The following is a 6,858-nucleotide window of genomic DNA, read 5'->3' as shown; positions in this document are numbered from 1 at the left end:
CCATTTTAAATACACTAACCTCACTTCTTTGTAACAACTAAGGCAAAAATGTAATTAATTCAGAAAATCTTTTCAGGACCCCACCTTGATGTTTCGGGACCCTACTTTGGGAACCACTGTATTAGACTATCAGTAGCCTTCAGTGTCTCACAGCTATTCACACAGACTATTTAATTAACAGCAGACCCAACAAATGTAACAACTATTTTAATTTACTTTACTAACTTTTTTACAAATCAGGTCTAGTAGCGTGCCGATTGAATGTGTGTTTGAATGTATAAACGAGGGCACAGGTTGTAGTTTAAAGCGCTTTGAGTGTCTTGGTTGGATAGAAAGGCGCTATATAAGTACAGTCCTTTTACCATTTTACAGTGAAATACTGTTTTTGTAAGCTCTACTAGGTGCAGCTAATTGCAGTGATCAGAATCTATAGCTAAGATTAAAAAGTACATTCCATAATTTATGCAGAAACTTTAGTCTACGTAAATATTACAACAAACAGACAAAATACCAGTTTGTACTATGTATTTAATCATTTGTACCAAATCGTTACATGATTCGGTTTGTACAAAATACGTACTATTAGAGTTGGGTGGTATTGATCATTTCCTTAATGCGATATAACTTTCAGAGGCACCTGCAGAAATGTTTTTCAGGGGGGCCATGGGCCATTGAAAAACCACCAGTGGTGGAACACCAAAACTAAAATCTATAACAGAATTTTTATGATGTTGTACAGTTACAGTTTGACAACTGGTAATATAAGTATTTGCCAACAGATGTAGTTTGTTATCTTACAAATAATATTATTTGTGACATCCAGAGACCAGAAACAAGAATAGAAATGATTTAGAATTCCACATTAGTCCGTGTGTTTTGTATATTTACACATAAAATACCATAAATTGCTGTACATTATTATTAGGGATGCTCAATAACTTCTGTTAGTGCATTATCTACTGTATTTTGAACTTGGGGAAAGCACTTTTTCTCTTTGCACATATTTGTTTTAAATCAGAGATCAGTTTTAAAGGTCTTTTTTTATCATTATTGTGCCATATTTAAATAGATGTTCATTTGAGAAATTGTTTCGTTTGATATATTTTAGGAAATGTTTGCTTGCTAAGAGTTTATTTCAAATAATATAATTCACAGAGTAATTTGGTTTTGGTCTTATTTATGTTATGATCTTACACTTTTCTCCTAGCCTTTTTATCTCCTGCCATGTTATTGGTTATTATCAATTATTGGCCGAGGAGAAAATTATCGGCATCGGCTCTTAAAAAAAGTTAGATTCAAAGTACATTTGTTTTTATTATTACTTATATATAATAATAATATTTTTATCTCCTACTGGCCCCTCCTGTTGGGACACGTCCTCAGTGTGTATCAGTAGTTTTCCAAATGTGTCCAAAACTGGCTTTAACTGGTGGCTCAGTGTTGTGGCATTCCTATCAACATGTGTGTAACTGCATCACAATAGAGCCATGGACAAACCCAGTTAAAGAAGTGAGCTTATTATTATTATGGCCCCCGCACACGAAGCGTAAGCGGGAGTCATATTGTTTTCGTACTGTTTGTTTGTTTATTTTTTTTTTTTTCAGTGATTTTTGGTCAACCGTAGCACAAAAACGGCTGCACCGGTCAACATGAAATTTGGCAGGACTGTAGATGAGTCTGACCTACACTGATCCAGCCAACGGTTTTATGATAGACCCCATATTTGAGGAGGGGGCTCCTTTCAAAGATGGGGTGTCAGGACATGCAAAAATGTTTATAACTCAGAAACTGTTCAACATAGGAGCTTCAGATTTATTTATTTTTTTTCGTTGTTGTTTAGCTCTGATGAAACTCTATCCATCAGGCCCACCAATCAGTGCCCCTACCCCCCTGGACCCCCAATTTATCTGAAAAAGGGGTATCTGGACATACAAAAATGGTTATTGCTCAAAAACTATTAAACATAGGAGCTTCAGATTTATTTTGTTGTTTAGCTATCGACCAGGTTAACCAATGCCCTCCCCCCCCAAAAAATAAAAAGGAAAGAGACCCCCACCAAAACCACTAGAATTTTGGGATGCACCTGGGTGCATTTGTGTGTGCGGGGGTCATTATGTTACCACTATGCAGTATCTAGTTTTTGTTGGCATGAACAGGGTTAATCCTGTCGTGATAATCATCACAGAAAATGGCTACATACAGTATCAGGCTGCTGTGACAGCACAACATCTAACACCGCTGAGCTTCACCTCTCCACCTTTCATTTTTTCCTGAACACAGTTAAGTTTGTGGCAATGATTTATAATAATAATAATAATAATAATAATAATAATAATAATAATAATAGCCATGGAGGCGTAGGGGTACGTGTGTACGAGGGTGACATGTACTTTGGCCTGATCTAAACTACGTGACACAGCAACCTTGTTGTTTGTTCAAAAAATATTGAACCACAAAGAGTAAATATATAAGTTAATAGGTAAATAATTTAATTCAATCCCTAACTCCTGCATCTCGGCAGGGCATGTCTGTACCGTGATGCTTTTATACTGAACACTGTGCTGTGTGACGTCACACAGCACAAGCAGCATCACACAGCACATTTTGAACAAATAACGAAATAGCCATAGTTAAACCCAAAGAGAGCAGCACAAAGAATATAGAAGATTTAAATAATTTTAGAAGAAAATGTTAAATTTCAGTCATAAATAGAAAGGTATTACCCTTGGGGCACAATTTAGACAGTTTATCTACAAAAAAAAGGTTGAGTATGGGGTAAGTTAGTCTTTAAGTTTGTGTGTAACATACATGGTTAATTGGTAAAATAATATTAATAATTATTAAAATAACCGATTAATTCTTTTTCCAGTAAGAAAGTTGTTTTTTCCGACGCCACTTGAACGTTGCGCAAGTATTGGGGTAGGGCTGCAATGAGTAGTCAACGACTTCGATTGTGAAAATAAGTCGACCTGGAATTTTAATGTTGATGCATCATATTATTTACTCACATAAATTATCATTTGTAATTGCAACGCAGTTCATGAACTGCTGGGGGCAGAAACGCTTCTATTGTCTGTGGTTGCCTTGTTTACAAAGCTCTGCAAACCACAGAAGAAGCCACCAAGTCAAAGGCTGTGTCCAAAACGACAGGCCGGGTCCTCAGAAGCACCCAGACTACCCGGTCGAGGTGGGCCGGGTCCTTGGTAGACCAGGAAGGCCAGAAAAAAAGAGTCTGTGAATTTGGATGGTCTCTAGCCTCCCCTCCACCCCGGCGTACATCATGTCACCTAGCAACAATGATGACACTAAACAGAAGCTAAAATAGATCAAAAATAGAATAATATCAATATGTTAGTGTTATTAATATCACAAAACTATAAAATTAACTTAAAGGTAACATTTGAATAACTAATTGACCCGCTGTTGGTGCATGTTTATTTTGCGTTTTTTTATGACAAAAATAATATTTAAAAACACGTCTATACAAATAATAAAAGTATTAGAATTACAACCGTTAAAAATATTAAATTTTTATATTGCCATATTTTTTTGTAAAATGTATTCTTTTCTCTCGCTTCGTCCGCCATTACTAGTTAAAAAAAATTTCCGGTCGGGCCGCAATGCATTATGGGATATGCTGGGCCGGGAAGGATCCATCGGACCTGTCCTTCAAATTTCACCAGGGTTACCCCTACACAGGGAAAAGGAAGGACGTATTTGTCGGACGCATCGGAGGAGTCTTCGGTTTGGGACGTCCTTCGTCGCGGCGCTGTGACGTATGCGGCCGACGAATTCAGCCTTTGGAGGACCCCGACTGCCGTTTTGGACACAGCCGAAGAGTGATAATATTGGCAGAACAGAGGTTCGATCGCACCAAAGAGGAAAAAAAACAAGACTTAAACTTTCCAAAGTTGGCTACATTTTGTCAAAAATGAACCAAAATTAGTTAAATGCAGGCTCAGTTATTTCATGGCAGGACAGCGGCAGCAAAAACATGACATCCTGAGACGCTAACAGGCTACAGCTGTCCTCTGCTGATAAGTAAGTTTCATAAAGTTAGCTTGTTTGTCAGGTTGAAGCATCATAAATCTTATTTTAAGTGACTGATCACTTGGTGCTGAAGTTAACTGCCTATAAGTTTTGGAAACTACTACCGGCCCATAGCAGGATTTACCCAAGGACTTTCAGTTGAAGGAAACTTCTGTCCCTATTCCATCCGTCCGTCTGTCCGTCCGTCCATCCATCCCCATGTCTTCCTTTCAGGGTCATGGGGGTCACTGGTGCCCATATCCAGCAGTCACAGTGCGAGGGGCAGGGTGAGTGCTGGACAGGTCATAAGTCCATCACAGGGACACATAGAGATGAATGAGACAGACAACCATTCACTTTCTTACTCACACCTAGGGACAATTAGCTCTACCAGTTAACCTAACAGTCATGTTTTTGGTCTGTGGGAGGAAGCCGGAGTACCCGGAGAGAACCCACACATGCACAGAGAGAACATGCAAACTCTACCCAGAAAGGTCCCCTGGCAATCTTCTTGCTGAGAGGCATCAGCTCTAGCAACTAAGCAACGTGCGCCACAGCACTCGTTTCATGTAACACATTCTCACTCTCGACTCGTCACATATTGACGCTTTTCCAAGGTTCTCTCTGCATCTTATTTTAACGCATCGGGTACACCCGTCGCGTCAGTCTTTGACGCACCAGGCATTTCCGTGTTCCCTCGGCATCCAGGTTTGATGCGTTGGGACGCAAAGTATAGAGGTATTTGACTTGGGGTACGTGGTTAATATTAGGGATCAGGGTTAATGGTTAATTTTAGGTAGTGGGGTCAGGGATAGGATGTCTAGGGCGAATATTAGGTGATTTTAGGCTTCGGAACACATAGTTCACGTGAATTTCCTACAATTTCTAAAAATGGTTAATTTTAGGTACTAGGGTCAAGGACAGCATGTCTAGAGTGAATAAAGGTAATTTTAGGCTTTGGGACGGTAGTTTTGGTGCATTTTCTACACTTTCTGAAATTATGACAACAGATTCTGCCCCATCTTGTCAATAACTGACGCGAGGGGGGTACCCGACGCGTCAAAATCGGATGCAGAGGGAACCTTGGAAAAGCGTAAATATGTGACGACCTGGGAGTGAGAATGGGTTGTTTCATGGGCGCCTTCAGGCTGCAGTATCAAGACTCCCATGCCGCAGCGGTGATGGAGTCTCCAGGCTGCGAGTTGCAGATCTTGACTGCCTCTCTGTTCATCTTCGCCAACTTCAGTAAGAGGCGAAGGAAGCGCACTGGCCTCCGCGGCACCAAGGTGTCTGACTTTGGTCAGACGCTTCAGTCTGTCTCTAACAAGCCCTGAGGGAGGCCACACTGGCACCCTGTCTACCAATGTTAAATCATTGTGCATCTGCTTATACTAGTCATTTATTTTTACGTTTCTGAAATTGTAACATAAACGCCATGTTGGTAGGGCAGAGCTACTGTAAACAAAAGGTTGTGAGGGTGCAAATTTCCCCACTGTGGGATCAATAAAGTTTTATCTTTTCTAATCTTATATACAGCTCTTTCTAAAGAGAGCTCAGAACAGGCTGAACTAAAAAAGGTGAAACCTCACTATCTGAAATTCTTTTTGTGGAATGAATTATTCCACAAAATTATTCCCTCTCTGATCTGTTCCTCTCATTTTACAAGCAGACCACCAGAAAATGTCCCATTTCTCAGTCTGCTCAACACAAATACCACTGGGCCATTACTTAGATGAGGTACAAATGGAAAAACAATATGAGGACATGAAATGCTTGTCCACTTCTCCTCAAGTCTCTTCTCATCGGATATGAGCCCAGTAGTGACGCCTTCCCAGAATGCCACCTCGTCTCCCACCAGTGCACTCTGCCTCCCCTCCAGCTGTTGACACAGAACAGACAGTCAGAATCTTGTCATTAAAAAAACATAAAAAATAAATAAATAAAAATTGGTGGCAATTCCCAGCTTAAAAAATTTAAAACACAGTGCAGCTGCTAGATTAGATTATTAAATAGGCTGATTACATATGTCAGTTTTATATTTTAATTACATTTTTGTTATATTGTTAGTTATATTCAGTCAAGTACCAACTTCTGTGATTAAACCAAGAAGGAAAATAAAACAATAAAAAACTTAACGTTGATATAAATACTTCGTTTTTTTGTCAATAAGAAAACATGGGGAAAAAACTAGAAATCAGCTCTTAAAACAAACCCCAACTAGTTGTAACATTAGTCATTGATAAACATTTAATTTTACTATAACAACTAGTGTAAAAAATACTGTAGGCTGTGTAGTTTTTATCAATTTAAAAACCCATTGTTACATGGACAGAAACATTTGCACTGCAAAGCATTCTGGGTTAATGAAGATGTTTACTAGATGTTCTGTTGTAAAACTGTGAGCTCTTCACTCTGAAAGGTAATTTTGGACAATATCAATATAATTAAATGAAACCTGAGCACCCTAATAGACATGAGAATAAAGAAATGACTGGATGAAAGGCAGCAAAGCTGCTTCATGGAAGAACCTCAGTTTAGCCTTTTAACATTAGAGCTAAGCTAATATAAAGACATACACACAGTGATCATACTAACATAATGATACTTTGGTCCGTGTGATATACAGTATATATAAACTCTTAAAAATTAAACAGTACTTTTACAATCTTGTTTTTATACTTGAAGAAAATATTTATCAAATAATGTCTAAAGTTAGAATTAGTCAGGGTTCCCAATAAATGAATCATACATACAGTTTATGCTATTATACTGTACATACATACATACACACACACACACGCGCGCACACACACACACACACACACACAC

Source organism: Austrofundulus limnaeus, unplaced genomic scaffold (assembly GCF_001266775.1).
Source record: "Austrofundulus limnaeus strain Quisiro unplaced genomic scaffold, Austrofundulus_limnaeus-1.0 Scaffold415, whole genome shotgun sequence".
Classification (NCBI taxonomy): Eukaryota; Metazoa; Chordata; class Actinopteri; order Cyprinodontiformes; family Rivulidae; genus Austrofundulus; species Austrofundulus limnaeus.
The sequence above is the reverse complement of the archived record's forward strand: the minus strand, read 5'-3'. Positions refer to the sequence as shown.